Source organism: Anopheles coustani (assembly GCF_943734705.1).
Source record: "Anopheles coustani chromosome X unlocalized genomic scaffold, idAnoCousDA_361_x.2 X_unloc_1, whole genome shotgun sequence".
Classification (NCBI taxonomy): domain Eukaryota; kingdom Metazoa; phylum Arthropoda; class Insecta; order Diptera; family Culicidae; genus Anopheles; species Anopheles coustani.
The window spans coordinates 525392-545176 of NW_026525048.1; the positions used below are offsets into that span (position 1 = coordinate 525392).

Sequence of the window (19785 nt, forward strand, 5' to 3'; positions counted from 1 at the left end):
TTTCACTATAGGTCGCAATGCTGGCGCGGTATCAGCATGGGCCCTTACGACCTCAAGCATTGACAAGCAGCACTTCAAAGCGGTCCAGCACAACGCGAAACTGTTCTGGGACAAATGGAAAAAGGAGTAGCTACCCACGCTGCTAAAGAGGGACAAGTGGACGAACAAGGCAGTTCCGATCAAGGAAGGTGACGTGGTGGTGCTTGCCGACGACAACGCTCCTCCCGGATCATGGTTGAAGGGACGAGTAATAACGGTGCATCAGGCAAAAGACGGGCAAGTGCGGTCAGTAGAGGTAAAAACCGTGAAAGGTTTATCGATGTGAGGGATAAGGACCACTTGCTCACGATTAGAAAAAGAAAGAACATCATTAGCCAGGCTATAGTGAGTAAGAAAAAAACCAACGAACAATAATAGTAGTTAGGTAGCTTTTCGCTTACGAGTATCGGTAATCCAAGGGATTGGAATACGAAGGGAAGAATGTCGCTCAGGCACACAAGCGATGCGCAAAAAAGGTAGGCGGGGCTCGGCCATCGATAAGAGATAAGTGAAACAGAACCAGTACGACACGCAACGCATTTAGATTCGTAGTAGCCGTTAGCTTAGTAGTTAACGGCGGCATCCACTACACGGCCGGCGCTGGATCAATTCCAGTCGCGGCGCGTCATATTTTTTGCATATAAAAAGATAAGCAAGAAGTATCCGCGCAAGGATTATTTTAGTAGACCAGGATATAAGACATCGCTAGCGGAGCATGTCCTGTGTTGTGAACTACCCAAAATGAAATAAAGGATCATTAGTAGCTAAGTAGAAGAAATTGCGTCGGTTTTATTACTATTATTCGCTACCTTCCTGCTCCACCAAAGAACCTCACCCGTAACTCTTTCTGGACACTAGGTTGCATCCAGGCGAAGACGCTTTAACTTCCCACTTTGCCAACCATCGCGTCGGATTTTATTCGAAGTTCCCCGCGAACTGAGTTCCCCTTCCTGTTGCATAGGCTCCCGCAAGCCTGCAAGGTGCGAACTCGGTTCAAGGCGTCCTCCGGAGAAGAGTCCAGGAGGATACTGGCTAAGTGGTTAGCTACTGTTGTCTTTCGTTCCCGGAGCACCTCAGGACCGGCATCCTTCGCGGCCGTTTCGGTGCGGCGACGAACCAGAACGACAGCCATATTCAACCGACACTCGGTTTTGCACCATGATTGCATAGACAAACAGAAATGAACAGTGTAGAGCACTCATAAAATGGATTTATTCCAAATCCTGAGAATTTATCTCATGACTTATATACTACTACACTGCACTGTTCGATGAGATTTTTCGAATGCTTGCCTCATATTTCGTACAGAATTGAATTTAAAAAACGGAAGGCTACTTCTTCTTCTTGGCGTAAACGACCTCTTGGTCATGCCTGCCCGTTAAGGGCTTACGAGACTTGTTTCCCTGTTGTACGTGGATAGTCAGTCCTCTCGTACAGGGGAGGGTCCGGTCTCGGTTGGGATTCGAACCCACGCCGTCGAGGTGGTGATCCCCGGCGCTCATGGGCCGATTTTCTAACCGGCGCTACCGCTCGGCTGTCGCGGACCCCAACGGAAGGCTACTAAACATTATAAAAACATGTGCAATGATCGATAAAAAAAATTGTACTGGAAAAGATGTACAAGGAATTTTGCAAATAGAAACAGAACTTATAGAAAGGTTTCGAAATGATGGTTAATAGCCTGTTCACAGCCTTTAAATCCAAAAACTATTAGTCTATATTGTAAAGACACATTCATGTTGTACATACATCATTACAATTGGTACAAAATGCCTTCTACTGTCCATAAAGTTCTTGCGCATGTAGATGAAATAATTGTAAATTCCCCAGGTCCATTGAGATCCTTTGGAGAGGAAGCAGCAGAAGGTAGAAATAAAATATACAGAAGGGATAGAAGAGAACATGCCCGTAAAATGTCACAAGAATTCAATATTAAAGACATTTTTATGAGAACATTACAATCCGATCCATACATTTCAACAATATCTGTCTAAACCGTTGAAAACTAAAAAGCAAATTCCATACCCAGACGCAGTAAAAATATTCTTCGTAGATTACAGCTCCTCAAATAGTAACATACCCTTGCCAATTCAAAACGAAGAATATGATGGTACAAGCTCAGAATAGTTCAGAAGTTTTGTCCACGTTCAATCAATTATTTTCCGGATAATAATATTTTGAATGAAAGTATGTTGTAAATTTAGTTTGTTTTATGTAAAACTAAAAAAAATCTTTAAGTTAATGCAAAAACAAGATTGAAAACATAATGCACCCATAGAAAAGTACAAAAATATGAGGTTTTTGCAGCGCCAACCGGCGGGATTGTCCAGAAACATAATAATTCCGTGTAATATAATAGTATTACACGATATTACAATGAAAAAATTGCAAAACATTTGATTCCGAATTTTATCCCGGCAATTTGCTCTTTTCGCTCCATAGTGCACTTACAGGTACAAGCATCAGTCTTAGACACTCTTCAAATCAAAGATCCAGTTGTTAAAAAAGATTTTAAGAATGCAGACTGGGTAAACTTTGAAAGATTAGTGGAGTATAATATTAATATTGGAACACGCTTGGAAACAAATAATGATATAGATCGATCCCTAGAGGAACTCACAGAAGCCATGGTATCTGCGGAAGCTACCACTATTCCAACGATTCAATTCAATAGTTCAAACATCGCTAGAGACCACACTACACTTGCTATAATAACTTTCAAGAACGCTACACGTAGACTACCCAAGCGCCACAAGCTTCGGGTTGAGGCTGGAAATCAATGGGCAAGAGCGAGATGGTGATATCCTTGTCTCTTTTACACCAACGCAGAAATTTCCCCGTCCCGCCACCGCCAGAAATCTCTCCTTACCGCGCCCATCTGTTGCCGCGGCAGCCGATCCGAACTGAAAAATCGATTTTTGTGATTGGCTAGCCGAATCCTCATGTGTGAAGTCATCAAAGTGCGCATGCGCAAGTTGCATGTACGAAGTTTAAATGCCCTGCGCGATCGGGTCTTCGAAGACCCAGCGCGAGCGATCGAAAACCCAGCGCGAGCAATCGAGGACCAGTCGAATACCCAGCGCGGTCGAATACGGACGTGTGGGTACCCGTACGGGTATACCCAGCGCGAGCGGTCATTCATGCATACGTACGCAGCGCAAGCGATCGCTAAATGAAGAGCAAAAACCGTAACGCGGTGGCCATATGAATTCGCTCCGCGAGAGGTTTAAATGGCTAGAGCGGGTTGAGCGTATACCGATGCATTCCCATACAGTCCATACAAACGGCTACGCAGTAGATATATATTGGGCCTTTAGCACACCGTTCTCAACAAAGAGCGACGGTCTTGCGGTAGGTGCGCAGAGACCGGAGTGGAAACAACGCGGTTCAATTCCGCGTACCAGCTCGAGACATGAGAATGTGTAGAAGGAAGAGAAGAGAAAAAGAGGGAGGGCCCCGAAAGGGGCCTCCATTTTTCGTTTTTGCCGCGGCAACTTCGGTTTTTATCTTCGTGGATCGCTGCATATTCTTCGGCTTTCGCTGCATAATCCCGGCATATGCATACGAGTATGCGGGTTAACATGCAGCGGCAGCCCCGAAGAGCTGCGTTCCAGGGGTATTCTATAGAAAGCGAACAACCACTCTCAGCACTTGTCTTAAAAAATTTAATAAAGTAATCCAATCTCGTTGCGAAGAACAAAACAAATTTACTTCAGTCACATGGTTGAAAACTTCAAGTCATCTAGCAAACCGTTCTGGAAAGTCACAAAAATTCTTAGGGAAAAACCCAAACCAATACCCTCTCTCACCTATCACGATAAATCAATATTAATTATTCCTCTTGAAAAAGGCAACCCAATCGGCCAACACATATATAGCTCTCACACCCTAACAGCCATAAACCCTAGCCCCTATGAAAGGCAAGTTCGCTCTTCAATACAAAAAATTTAAAGATCGATACCGACAAATATCCTGGTCTTATCGTACATTCAAGTCTCAAACACTATTAAAACCCTAAAAAATTTAAGGCTCCTGGGAAAGATGGAAGAAGATTGATGAAAACATATTCTGCCAAGGCTTTAGATAAAAATTAACAATGGTTAAGTAATATCAAAGTATATCTTTAAAACCTTTGATCAAGCTATGTGTTACGGGCGTTTAAGATTTTAATAAGCGTGTCTGGCAACGCTGGACTCGATGCTGTCAGTTGTGTGACAGCATACGAGGACAGAGACGGCACGACCGTTGCGGCCTGGAGGGCATCGGCCTTTGCGAGGCAGACACAGCTTCGGGGCTTCTATCTCCGGTGCTCGTTACGGCAAGACGTATTTTCATAATTCAATAAAGTCCCGTTACAACCCAATAAAGTCACAACCTACAGAACATAACAGTGGCGACGAGATGTGTTTTAAAGTTTGACTTCTATTTTAAAGTTTTATGTCTGTTTTAAAGTTGTGTTTTTTTTTTGTTTTGAATGTAACAGAAACAATGTATGAAACCTTAAAACACCAAAAGTCAGGCGCTTGCAATGCAGTTCGAAGCCAAAATTCAGGAAATTGCAACGTTTGTTGAACAGATCGGAATGAAACGTTTAAAAAAAAAGAACGACATAATAACTGATCAAATTAAATACTTGGGACACATTATAGATAACCATGGATTACTGCAGCCGATAAACTCTTGAAAAAAGTACTCCAGTATGTACAGTATGGATGGCCAACTAATTCAACTTACGAAGGAGAACTGTCACGCTTTCATAGCCGAAAAGATTCATTAACAACAATCGACGGATGTCTTATTTTTAGCGAGAGGGTGGTAATCCCTAAAGTACTTCAGAAAAAATGTTTAAAGCAAGTGCATCTCGGGCATCCAGGAATCAACAAAATGGTCCCTGGCACCGCATTCATGTCGACTACGCGGGACCACTCAACGGGGAATGGTAGCTGGTGATTATCGACTCGTTCTCCAAATGGCCAGAAGATATCCCAACTAGCAGCACAACAGCCCCGGCGACGATAAGTATTCTTCGAAACGTATTTGCCCGTTTTGGCAACCCGGAAACACTTGTGTCAGATAACGGCGCACAGTTTACTAGTTCGGAATTTGAATCTTTTTGTAGGCAAACTGGGGTTGAGCGCACCTTTAAGCGCGCTGTAAGCAAGATTTCCGCTGATAGTCTCACAATGCGAGAAGCCCTGGACACCTTCTTGCAGAACTATAGGTCCACCCCAAATGCGCAATTGGTCGGAGGGAAGTCTCCAACCGAGATTATGCTGGGCAGGCGTCCCAAGACTCTGCCAGAGCTGTTATTACCGCCTCCCCAAATTGCTCAATCGAATCCCGGCGTACGAGCTCGAGAGCTGAATCCGGGAGATTTGATCTCCGCTAAGGAATACCGGCTGAACGATTGGAAGTGGATAGCTGCTACCGTGGTTGAACGACAAGGACGATTCATGTACCTGGTTAGGACCGCCAACGGAAAGTCCATCCGTCGACATATTAACCAACTACGTCGACGCACAAGCAACGATACGCCTAGGAACACTACACAGGCCCATCCACCGTTACCCTTGGATATACTGCTCGATACTTGGCAATTGGATCCGTCATCAATATCTGCGTCATCGGATTCCACCATCTTCCGAAATATCGCCCTCACCGCAGGAACCTGTACCAACCCATATTTTAACATCTGAGACTATTGCGTGCAGCCATCCTATACTAAGAAGCCAACGCAGGAGAGCTACATATCGTATACCGGATCAACCAATCTGTTCTCTCCGGTGCCGGCAAGACGTATTTTTATAATTCAACAAAGTCCCGTTATTCCCAACCTACAGAACATAACACTATATATACCTCTGCGAGAATAAATAAAATCGGTAGTTACCCCTTAAGCTCGGGGCCCCCCGCGGCCGCTCAGTCCGCTTATAGGTAGATCCGCCTCTGCTGGTGATATGACATTCGCATAACAATTACTGTCTTCTCACGATTATGCTCGTGCACATTTTTTGTAGGAAAACTTTACGCTATCCCTTGCCAAAATATCCATGTTTATCCATGTAATAGCTAGTCTAGAACATTTGAGTGAACCGCGAACGCCAAACAAATTCCGCTTTTGTTGCGCAGCCGTCTGAGTAAGCAGATTGCAAATTGAACATGATTGAAAAAATAGTAGCGGGCAAATATAAGGTAATATATACCTATTCCGAACGAAGTCGTCAAAGGTAAACGATCGTTAAGCCAAACATAAACGATCGTTTTGAGTGAAACCCTATTACATCCGTTCAAACAGACGATATTCGAAATAATCGTCAATAAAATCGTTTGAGCTCTGCCTCTGCTCTACGAACAAATTGAAACAAAGTACAAAGATTAACACCAAAGACGCACACAAGTTTAGAAAAGCAGATTTATTCACCGTTGGTGCTCCGGGTTGGTTCCATTTAGTTCGTGTGAACCTGGTTAGGGTAACGCTCGGCAGTCTGTGGAATATTTCTCATCGAAGTGGTATCCCGGTATTATCGGTTTTTATTTGTGAAGTATTTGTAGATTGAACTAAAGTTATGGATAAAAAAAAGTGAGTACAAGTGTGACTGCATAAAAAAAAAAAATTAAAGTGTTTTCTTTCAAGTGCGAACATTAATTAATTAATAATATATTTTTAAGCTGCACTCGTGCGACAAAACAAGAGCAACAGATGCTGGTTGAATTGATGGAGAAAAATCCTGACGTTGCATGCGGTCGTAAAAGAAAAAGAAGCAACTACATGGAGCAGAGTAATTCTGCATTTGAAAGATTTCGTAAATGAGTTACCTTGAATATATTTTTATGATTTACTTATTTTTAGGTGTGGATAGAGAAGAAGTACAACGCAAAAAGAAAATTGAGCTACAATAAAAAAGAAATTAATAAGACATGTGGTGGAGTAGCAAAAAAGGCTTTATTGGATGACATAGATGAGCGCGTTTTATCAGTTACGCATTTGAATAAAAACGCAATGGGAGTACCTGAGAGCATTTGTATAGGTGTTCCAGAGGGCAATTTAAACGATCAGCAAAGATTTTAACGTTGAGGAGGAAGAAGGGCCATTTAACAAAGGTTCAAATTATGAAGAGCGAGCAGAACCATCGACTCCACCAACTATAACGAGAAAGAGAAAGTAGCGTCGTCGGACAATAATAGAGGCTGGACGGTCACCGAACGCCGTAGAAAAAAAGAATAGTAAAAAAATATTTAAAAAAAGAACAACTAGCCAGTCTCAGGACGGAAAAAGCATTGACATTTTGATTCGTCAAAATGATCAAATGACCAAAATCTTGGGTGAGCTGGCCGACAGTGCCAACAAACATGTCGAAGAAAATTAAAGTTTTCATTTTAGTATCTTAGAATATTTAAAAAAAAATAATCGCGATATACCATTTATGATTAAGTTGTGCATTCGATTATTTGTTGAATTATATTATGCATTGTCATATAAAAAAATTGAAATAATAAATTTATTTATATAATACTTGAATCAATAAAAAATGAGAATAAATTTTTTTTTTATTTGTTGTACTTCTTGCACTTCACCTAATCTTCAATTTCGGGTAATCCTGCACGAATGCATAAATTGTGCAGCGCACAGCATAAATTCACTATTTTGACACACTTTGGTGGAGCATAATGAAGCTGTCTCGCGCCCAGTATGCACCTAAATCTATTTTTCAGTGATCCAAAAGTTTGTTCAATTATTGAACGCCCTCTAGAGTGCTTCAAATTGAACGATGATTCGGGCGTGTCGCGATCCGGATTTCTAAACGGCTGTATAAGCCATAGCTTTGAAGCATATGCAGAGTCACCTATGAGATATGAAATGAAAATAAATATTTAACATCGGAACACATATGTATGTATAACAAGTGATACACTTACGTAATAGCTTTAACATTCACTCGCCATTTCTCAACTTGTCTTCAAAGAAACCCATGCACGTGCTATTATTAAATATAAACGAATCGTGAATCGATCCACTGAACCTAGCATTTATATACCGATTTTTTTTTTGTTTTGTGGTCGCAAATCCTTAAAGATAGGTAGAATTAGGTTTGATAATCATAAGAAGCTTACCCTTAACGCATTAAGGCTGTAAAATCCTTTGCGATTATAATACAAAACGGGATCTTCATGCGTAGGTATTATTTTTATTTGCGACCCGTCGACACACATAATTACACCTGGTATACCAATTTTTTCAAAAAAATATCACCGTGCCTCTGATTTCTCATCTTCCGTCATTTCTAGCGATATGAGGTGTGCCAGCTTGGATTCCAACACATTCAAAGTTTGTTCCAATACTTTCGAAAATGTAGATTGCCCAATTGGAACAGCAAAATCATTGGCCACACTTTGCCGGTATGAACCTTGAGCTAAGAATATCAAAGTTGCGTCCAATTTTACTCGGGGAGAAAGCCCCCGATTGTGCTTCGGGTTAATCGAATCGGCTACCAAACCATCTAATTCAAGGAAGAGCGCCTTTGAAACCCTGAAATTTAGAATAAATCTGAAAGAAAGATTACACTTTAACGTTTTAACACGTCCTTGCAATTTTTAATCAGGCATTACATACGTTTTTTCCGGTAATTCAAGAGGATCTACTTCCTTGCGTAGTCTTCTTCGATGTGCCACCAAATCCATAACGTTTTCTTCGTCACTGTCGTCATCGCAGCCATGATTAACGACGAATACCACTCCCGAAAACATATTTTGCATTTATGGTCTGCACAATTCAATTAAATTCACTTTTAAGCAACGACTGGTTTGTACTCAAATCACATGAATGATTACTAATCGGACACTACAGTAAAATTTGACTGCTTTCAAGCTAGTTTACTTGACGATCGTTATCTCATTTGACGATTGTTGATGAAAACCGTTCGTGATACATATTTCGAGTGGTTTAAATGACGATCGTTTATTTGCCATACGATCTATTAGCTTTGACGATTTCGTTCGGAATAGGCCCTATAAAATAGTGAAGGCGATCGGATCGGGCTCGCATGCTCGATGAAGTGTATGCATAAGTTTGAGGATCCTTAAGCGTTTTTGTGGGCTTCTCAATCTTTTGCATGGGTGAGCGGTGGGCCATTATCATCTCCATCATCATAAAAAATTATATATTAAATAATCGTAAAAGTAAGGTTTTCACCGTAATTACTCCACTACTTGGATAAAGTAAGGCACTTGTAATATATTAATAAGTAATAAATCGTAGTAGAATTTATTTTAGAATTATAGAAAATATTAAACGGTCAAAACTATTCGAAATTATTTTTAGCTAGATATTAATTATAGCAAAGGATCAGATCTACAAGGAAGTGTTCTTGGTCCAGTGTTGTTTATTATCTTATTATAAAAAATCCTTAACGTCACGCTCTAAAGGTGACGCTCCAAGGGTGACGCTCCTACTTGGATAAAGTGACGCACTAAAATCGATGCTGTTGTACCCACTATGGTTAATTAAATTCACTTGATTGGTTTCTTTATTTATCTTTACTTCTTTACTACTCGTCTGCTCGTTCCGCACGTGGTTCAGTCCGTACCGGTACTGCATCTGTCGCTCTTCGATCTGTCAAGCCCTATTGTCTGTGGAGCCTTTGTTTGATCCAGCATCCGTTATCGTTATCGTAGGATTATCGCACCTTCATTTGCACCGGGTGCCACATCTCCCTTTTTCTCGAGACGTGCTGTCTCTCCTTCTGCCCCGCTGTTAGACGTAATCGTCTAGTTTGGAAGGACGGCGAGTTGATCGTTTCGGTCTAGCCGAATCGGTACTGCCATTCATCCCGGGCCTCTCGGTAGATGAATCCTCTGATGTGTGTCTCTGTGTGGGTAATGAGACTTGGGGTTCGATAACTGGTTCATTAACCGGCGGGTGATCACCCGGGTGGTCGATACGCTTAAGATGCGCTGAATTTCGCTGAAAAACACTTCCAGTTTCGTCGTTCTGGACTGTCACTCGTGTCCCCTCCTTGCTTAAGACTGTGAATTGCTTGGGGATGTATGTTGTGCATAATTTGTTTTCAGGTTGTAGGTTTTGCATCAGAACTTTATCTCCGGTTTCAATCAGCGATTCCTTGGCGTGTCGCCTGGAGTTCTCCCGATCGATGGATTGATATTTTTGAACCCAATCACGTTCACGAAACTCTTCGTTCGGTGGGGCCGATTGGATGTCTTTCAGTGAGAGTATCTTGGTTCGTATGGTGCGACCTAATAGGAGTTCCATTGGAGTCTTACCGGTGGCTGAATGTGGTGTAGAATAGTACATTGTAAGATAGTCGTCCAGGTCCTGCCGCCAATTCCGTTTCAACGCACAGCTGATTTGAAGGCGCTTCAATAACGAACGGTTTTGTCGCTCGACTTCTCCATTCTGTTGAGGCCAGTATGGGGTGCTGTGGTTCAAGAAGATCCCTTTTTGTTTACAGTAGTCTCCAAACTCCCGACTAACAAATTGTTTCCCGTTGTCGAGGGTAATCGTTCTTGGAAATCCTAACCGCCTAAAAATTTTATGTAGACGGTCGACTGTCTCACTTGCTGTAATTCTTGTCATGATTTCGATCTCCTTATACTTGCTGAAGTAGTCAATGATGACAAGGATATATTCTCCGGAGGGTAACGGAGCAAGAAAATCAATCGCCACATCTGTCCATGCTTCTTCCGGTAAAGGTCGTCTGCGCAGAGGTTCGGGTTTTTGGGGTAGACCTACTAATCGGCATCCTTCGCACCCTGCTACCCACTTGATAGTCTCTTTGTCCATTCCTGGCCACCATACTCTTTCGCGAAGTCTCCGTTTCATCGCCGATTCCCCTGGGTGTCCTTCATGTGCCAGCTGAAGGAAGCGCTTCCGCAGGCTTTTTGGAATTACCATTTTATTCCCTCGTACTACTAAGTCTTCGACGACACCGAGTTCTCCCTGAAATGGTTCATACAGTTTAGTTTCGATGTTCGTCCACGTTCCGCTGCGTAAACTATCTCTGACTAATGTGAGCTCGATGTCCTTCCTTGACTCTTCTTCGATTTCGCTGATGTCGATAGCAGCTGATTCCAAAATTGCCAATACCAAAAACTTCTCGTGGTGATTTTTTTATCGGGTTCGGCTGGTAGATGATCAGTTAACCGAGACAGCGGGTCGGCAATGTTGCTTGAACCCTTCCGATATTTTACCTCATAGTTGAAGGATTGTAAGCGCAGAACCCAGCGTTCTATCCTCGGACATGGTCTTGATGTCGAGGAGAAAATCTTCTCTAATGGTTTGTGGTCTGTTTCCAATTCAAACTTGCGACCGATCAAATATGTAGCAAATCTTTCTACGGCCCACACGAGAGCCAAAGCTTCCTTTTCTGTTTGGCAGTAGCGCTGTTCCGTGGCAGAAAGACTCTTGCTAGCATATGAAATTACCCGTGGATCTTCGTCACTGTTTTGATTCTTGAATTGGATCAGCACTGCTCCCATCGCAACCGGAGAAGCATCGGCGATGACTCTTGTTCGTAATGTGTTATCAAAAAATTTCAGATGCTTCGCGGCGGTGATCATGCTTTTAAGTCTCTCGAAGCATTCATTGTGTACCTTATTCCATTGAAATGGTGTTCCCTGTCGGGTTAGTTCACGGAGTGGTGCCGATACTGTTCCCAAATTTGGCAGAAATCTTCCTACGTACGTAACCATGCCCAGAAAACTCCTTAGCTCTTCGGCATCTTTGGGTGGTCTAAAAGCTTTCAGGGCCGAGATCTTATCGTCCGCTGGACAAATTCCTTGATCCGAAATTTGGTGTCCTAAAAACTTCACCTCAGTGACTCTAAAAAAGACATTTATCCGTATTAAGAAGAACGTTCCGGTTTTTCAAAACGGCTAGCACTTTCTGCAGGCAACGGTTGTGCTCTTCTTCGTTCTCCCCAAAAATGAAAATGTCGTCGATAAAATTTATCACGTTCTCACAAGTCGCCAATAACTGCTCCATGATCTTCTGAAACATTTCCGGCGCACAGCTAATTCCGAACATTAGCCTTTTATAGCGATACATTCCTCGGTGCGTAATAAAGGTGGTAATATGTCGGCTCGACTCGTCCAATTCTATCTGATGAAACGCATCCTTGATATCTAGTCTCGAAAAAATTTTGGCAGACTTGAGCCTTGGTAAGAAATCGTCAATCGTTGGCATTAAGTGGTGTTCCCGTTTGACGGCCTTGTTCGCCATCCGCATATCCACACATAGTCTCAGGTCTCCGTTGTCTTTAATTATAACCACTAGTGGGGATACCCAGTCACTATAACTCTCGACCTTCTCTATGATTCCTGTTTTCTCCAGGTGGTCGAGTTTCTCGGCTATGCGGTTCAGCAATGCTAGAGGAGGCCTCCTAGCGTGTTGGGCGATTGGGGTTATCGACTTGTCGATGGGGATACACAGTTTGATTCCTTTAATTTTGGGAAATGTTCTTCTAGCCACAATTTGGAGCGTTCGTTCCTCAGCTTCCTTCGGAGGTCCCAATCGGAGCACGTTTAGTAGCCTAGCGGTTTCCTTCCCAAGGAGTGCCTGGCTACCATTTTTAACCACGTAGAATCGTGCACCCTCACTAGTACGGTGGTTGTCGTTCTCGATTTCGATTGTTGAGTCGAACATACCGAGGACTTCCAATGGTAGGGCTTGGTTCCCATATGCACGGAACTGGTGATCTACTTCCGTTGTGGGATTCCTAATGCTGGCTCCTTGGGCTTTCAAGCGCTCCCACGTCTTGTCGTCTATGATGTTTTTGTTACAACCCGAGTCTATTAATACTTGGGTCATTACTCATCCGATTTTCACCCAAATAAACTCATCTCCATCTCCGATTGCAAATATAAAACTTTGCTGAGGTTCTTGTTCTTGTTTGCCTCCTGTCTCTTCTTCTTCGATCCTCCGGACTTTGTATGGACGTTGAGGAGGTTTCTTTGTTCTATCGGAAAGCAAACTCCGAGTGAAAGGAGACCCCTTTGCACCAGCCGTTTTGCATTTCGTTGCGAAATGACCTTTCCGCTTACATAATTTACATTCTTTGTCTCTGGCCGGGCATTTTGGATCGTATGAAACATGGCCATGGTATCCACAACGGCTGCATTCGACTCGCGGTCGAGACGATTTTTGAAGCTGGTTTACTTCGGTCCTCTGTCTATTTAGCCCACTTGGTCCTGGGGCTGCTGCGTATTCCGTTGCCGTCATGTGGCGGGCCTGAAATTTAACAGCCTGATGAGCCGCAACCATCTTAAATACCTCGTCCAGTTCTAAGGATCCCTTTTGGAGCAGTCTCTCTTTCAGATCTGTCGGGGCCAACAATATGATCTTGTCGATTACGCTGATGTCCCGACTCTCCTGTGATGACCTTCCGAAGTTGCATTTATATGCTTGTTCTCGCGCCCTAAGCATGAACTTTTCCAAATTCTCGTTTGATTCCGGTCTCAAGGTCCAAAAAATATGTCGCTCCATTGACTCATGATGCTTCGGTGCAAAATATTGGTCCAATTTATCCAACGCCACCTGGAATGGGTCTACTGTGCCATCCTCATTCTCTTGCACGTCCGCCTCTGGAATCGACTGGAAAACATCCTGCACATCTGGTCCAGCCCTCACCAATAACACGTACTTCAGCCGTGTTTTATTGGTCTCTCCGCTCGCAGCAACCACGTACTCGAGATTCCTCTTCCATTTCGTCCATTGTCCGCGGACCTCGTTCTGCGGCAACGATTTGAACGCGAATGGTGGGATCTCGAACTTCTCCATCTTCCTGAAATGATTTATCATATTTTTCATCCCCCATACATCTATACTCGGCTTCCCTACGCCTTTTTCCCGGCTTGCATACACCTTTGGCTCTGCATACGCCTTTTTTCCGGCTTGCATACACCTTTGGTTTTGCATACGCCTTTCTTCGGCTTGCAAACGCCTTTGGCTTTGCATACGCCTTTCTTCGGCTTGCATACGCCTTTGGCTTTGCATACGCCTTTCTTCGGCTTGCATACGCCTTTGGCTTTGCATACGCCTTTCTTCGGCTTGCAAACGCCTTTGGCTTTGCATACGCCTTTCCTCGGCTTGCATACCTTTCGGCTTTGCATACGCCTTTCTTTACTTACTTCCTTACTCGGTTTCTTAACTAAACTTAGCTTTTCTGTGTCTGATTTTGGGTTTTTCACGTCGCCCTTCTCGTCGCCACTGTTGTACCCACTATGGTTAATTAAATTCACTTGATTGGTTTCTTTATTTATCTTTACTTCTTTACTACTCGTCTGCTCGTTCCGCACGTGGTTCAGTCCGTACCGGTACTGCATCTGTCGCTCTTCGATCTGTCAAGCCCTATTGTCTGTGGAGCCTTTGTTTGATCCAGCATCCGTTATCGTTATCGTAGGATTATCGCACCTTCATTTGCACCGGGTGCCACAGATGCAAAACCACATTTTTGTATGGGCATTTTCGAAACGCTCATCCGATTGCATTGCATTGATCGCTATAGCAATCAGCATCCTTGGGGAAAATGGAAGGATCGCTATAGCAACCACAGTTAACCTGGGGAAACTAACAACTAACAATCCTGGGGGATTGAAGAAAAGTAAAACGGGTTTTTCAAAATGGTTCTAAGTTTTTTTAAAAGAAAATGATAACAAAAGAACGGCGCCGGTCCCGGGGACTAAGAGTTCGATTGATTAGACACATCAAGGAAACACTGGATTGATAATGCATCGTTCAACATGGTTCCAAAAATGCACCAAATCCGTGTTCGATATGCACGGGTAGCTTGGTGGCTTAGCTCGCTCGGATCAGTTTTGCTGTGTATTTTCTAATACTGGAAATGCACGAACAATTCTTCGAAAGGGCTTCAATACAAAAAAGTAAAACCAACTTAAAAACAACCACATATGACACAAAACACTATCACCGAAACAATCACAACACAATCACAAAAAAACTTCTCACTGAACGTCAGATCCTCAAGTAAAAATTACTGAGACGGGTCAGACATAAAAAGCACACACACGCGCTTCTAAGAAATACAATTATAAAATATCCTCAACAATCCACAGCCAATTTTACGGAACCTGAAGCGTTAACTTAAAGAGTTTTCGTCTGTCTGCCTACAGAGCCTATCGTCTACGTTTCTCTGTACTTTGATCGCCATGGCAATCAGCTCGCTTGAGTAAAACGAAAGGGTGCTTGGATAGTAAAATTTATAAATCGAATATTCGGAAAAGCAGTGTTTGAAAAGATACATAAGTGAAATATTTTTAAGGTCTTTACTTAAACAAAGTGATGCACTTAAAATGAAACCTCAATTTTATAAGGAAACTCACCGAACAGTTATCCTATTACATTGTACTTTAAAATTTAACGCTTTTTAAATTTAAATGGTGGAAAGAGCACAATTGCGCAGCTCCAGTCACGGGTATTTCACATCGCGTTCAATTGAAATAGAGAAGGTATTTGATAGGCACTTAGAAGCAAATATAATTTTTTAAATTAAGTTGGTTTGTTATGGGACATTGGGACAACCATTCAGTCCCAATCCACGATGGAGCGAAGCCGGGATAAAAATCAAAAATTCATTTTTGGATTTCAGAAAAATGAAATATGTTTTCTTAAACTACAAGATGAAACTAAGAAATGACGCAAAAACTAGAGCCTTTGTTTTTCCAGATTCTGAGAAACAGCCCGTCAAAGTCAAGATTTGTGAAAATATTGCGTGAAAAATTGAAAAAAATCCATCAACTTTGAAGGTCTATAACTCCTATAATAATGGCCGGAATCGAATTTCAAGCACAGTTTTGGAAAGGTATATTATCCTGCTTTAAAATTGATGACAGTTTAAGTAAATTGGAATTGAATGTCACAAAATATTAAGAATTGTTTCGTAAAACTCCTAGAAAATTTTTCAATTTTCTGTTTTTAACCTTACGCCATCGCTAAGGATTGTAAAAGATTGTAATATGTTTCATATCCACTTATAGTCTAGAATGTTTTGTAACAATAAATGATGGTTTTTTTTGCATATACGCGCGAACTTTACCTGTTTTTTTGAACTTCGTATGTGAAGCTTATAGTTTATCACCTACTAGGCGTCTCCATCATGCCATATGCTGCATCATGTGTGGTAAGAAATATTTGAATTTCTCATTCAATGAAAAATGTGAAGCAGGGTAGTGGTTGAACATCACGTAAAAGAGGAAAGACAAGCCAATTCACTGGCAAAGAATGAAATTTGGTTTGGTTTGCTTTGAAAGCATTAGGTCGCTTTTTCTTCTTCTACAGCTCACAAACCCATCTTTTTATACCCAAAATTCCTCGGAATAATGTACCCTACACTAACTCTTCATTCTGTTTGTACTCTAACACATCATATACGGTTTGATATCATAAACATTTTGAAAAACAGTGTTTCTTGCAAGGAAAACATTAGGTATGCGTTAGAGTTCATTGAAAGTAAAGTAAGTATCAATCACACTGCGTGTAGAATAATTGAAATGCAAAAGGCAGAAATCTTGCGGCACCTTTCATCTTCTTTGTGTGATTCACTAAGCGTCGTATTATTGTGCTCGTGGGGCATTGACAGATCTAGTGGACACAGCATTTACAATCAACCGCTTCATGGTTCCGGAGAAAATACCGCATCAGAAAGTGATTTACTAGTATCGGCGTTAACGCCTATCCGTCTCTCGTTCATTAGTGACGATTCAGGTATCATCTGGATTAACTTGATGCCCCAAAGTGTTGTGGTCGAATTTACGAAGGAGTTGAAAGAAAACGTATAAAAAAAGTAGACGAAATCAAAAGCCAAATAACCAGGTTAGTTCCTTATACAATTCAGCTAAATGAAACAAGTTATGTGGCAGTAAACTATTCATATTACATGAGTTTAATTGATGGAAAAAATTTCGCATATAATCCCATACCCAGACACAGTAACAGCATTCTTCGTAGATTACAGCTCCTCGAATAGTAACATACCTTTGCCAATTCAAAACCAAGAGGATTATGTTACAAGTTCAGAATATTCAAATATTATCTCTTAGTTAGGATACGTTATGTCCGCGTTAGATGCTTTAAATATAAATTATTTTCCAGATAACAATATTTTGAATGAAAGTTTACTGTAAATTTAGTTTTTTTGTAATCAAACTAACAAAAATCTTTAAGTTAATACAAAAAAAAGATTGAAAAAATAATGCACCCATAGAAAATTCCAAAAATATGTGGTTTTTGCAGCGCCACCTGGCGGGATTGTCCCGAAACATCATTATTGCGTGTAATATAACAGTATTACACGATATTATAATGGAAAAATTGGAAAACATTTGATTCCGAATTTTATCCCGGCAATTTGCTCTTTTCGTTCCATAGTGCGTTGGTGGGAAAATGTTTAATCAAAACCGTAAAATTCGGAAGAGGATCAGTCAAGTTATGGTGGTGCATGTCGGCCAAAGGAGTAGGGAAACTTCATTTTATTCGTGGCACTATGGACAGATTTTACTACATTGACATGCTCAAACAAAATGTGAAGGAAAGTGTCGATAAAATGGGTATCACACAAGACTATGCAATTTATCAGGACAATGATCCCAAGCATAAGACTTGGATAGCACGAATGTGGCTTCTTTATCACTGCCCAAAAGTTCTGGAGACCCCTTCTCAATGCTTGGCCCACTTGAAAAAAAAACTAAGAACATACAGAACAACCAATAAAACCCAACTAGAACAGGCAATTCATAAAGAGTGGGATGAAATTGGGCCTGAAGTTTGTAAAAAATTAGTGGAAAGTATGCCTAGACGTTTGAAGGCAGTCGTAGACGCTAATGGGAACAGTACAAAGTATTAAAAACCAACAATAATAATGAAAAAAACAATGAATTCTACCAGAACCCAACTGTCCAACTTAACGATTGACCAGCAAAATCGTGACTTTTTTCACTCTTTCGATCATTGCGCCGTTTGTTGACGGATTTTTGGACCGTTTCTTGTGTACATGCTTTGCCAGAAGGTGTGTGAAGATAAAATGACAAAAAAACCATTGTTATCAATAGTAACTACTCTAAAAATGAACTTGAAGTTAGACAATTGCTCTTTTTTTATGTGTCCCACTTACCGATTTGCACACTGTATACAAAAACGAAAAAAAACAGTGTGACAATTTTTTGAGCCATTCTCTCAACTTGGCTGGACTGTGAAGGGGTTAAAAAAGTTCTAAAGTTCTAAGTAAAAAAGAAGACGGGGAGTTCCTTCGAAAGGAACGTCACAAATTGTTGTTGCTGAATTGCAAATATGGTCATTAATATTAGCAAACTACGAATACACTATCGAGCATAGAGCTGGTAGTCGAATGGCTAACGTAGACGCATTGTCACGGTTACCGCTATTGGAAGATAACAAATTAGAACATGGGGGTCCGCGACAGCCGAGCGGTAGCGCCGGTTAGAAAATCGGCCCATGAGCGCCGGGGCTCACCACCTCGACGGCGTGGGTTCGAATCCCAACCGAGACCGGACCCTCCCCTGTACGAGAGGAGTGACTATCCACGTACAACAGGGAAACTACAAGTCTCGTAAGCCCTTAACGGGCAGGCATGACCAAGAGGTCGTTACGCCAAGAAGAAGAAGAAGAAATTAGAACATATAAGATTAGGTCTGAAACTAATAGAAGAAGATGTCATAGGCAATTGGGTAAAAAATGGATGACAAAAGCAGGTGATAGCAAAGATAAGCCCATATTTTGCGATAATGTATCATTTTGGAATCGAAGATGACGTTGTGTACTTCGACCAACGAGTAGTAGTGCCAGAAAAGTTAAAAAAGAGTATACTAGAGAAGTTTCACGAATATCATGACGGCATAGTCAAAATGAAAATGAAAATGAATATAAGGCAATATTTGTGGTGGGGCAAGATGGACAAAGAAATTGTGGAATTTTTGCAGGCATGTAAAATTTGTCAATCGCGACAACCGGTCAGAAAAGAAGTCTACCACTAGAACTACCAAATGAATGAAAACCAAAGATCCATTTGAAAGAATCCATGTAGATCTGTTCTATTTTGATTCGCGTACATCTCTTCTCTTCTCTTCTCTTCTTCTCTTCTTCTCTATATCTATAAAAATGGATGTTGGTATGTTCGTGATGCTAAAACTCAAAATCGGCTGGACCAATCTTGATGACGTCTTCGTATGATTTGTTCCTTATTACTCAAGGAAGGTTTAGGAAAAAAGAGAATTTGAAAATTCCGAAGGAAAAGCCGGAAAATGGGAAAATTCGGTAAAAATGTCTTTTTCCATATAAAAAAATTAAATTTACCTTTTCTAACGACAAGGTTTGACTTATCCCAACAAAGTCTTTAGATGTTTTGTTTCTTTTGGCCCAATAAAAACAATTCAAGTTGGAAAACTCTTTAGGAAAACCCAGGAACCCAGAAAACTCGAAAAATGCTTTTTTCCATAAAAAAAATTGAAACCTATAAAAATGAGTGTTTGTTTTTAACGCTAAAACTCAAAACCGGCTGAGACAATTATGACGATGTAATCAAATTATTTGTTCGTTTTTATTCATGGAAGGTTTAAAGAAATGACAACTTTAATATTCCCTAAGGAAATTCGGAAAATGGAAAGATTTGTGAAAATTGCATTTTCCATACAATCAAATCAAATATACGATGTATAAATTAAACTAAGAAACCGCTTGGCCAATCAAACGATAAGTATCAA

The 19785-nt window shown here is 41.3% G+C and overlaps 1 pseudogene; it reads right to left on the reverse strand.

Moving 5' to 3' along the window:
• Nucleotides 1-8067: 8067 nt before the first annotated feature.
• LOC131269828 (putative nuclease HARBI1) lies at nt 8068-8784 on the reverse strand (annotated as a pseudogene).
• Between the last annotated feature and the right edge of the window lie 11001 nt (nt 8785-19785).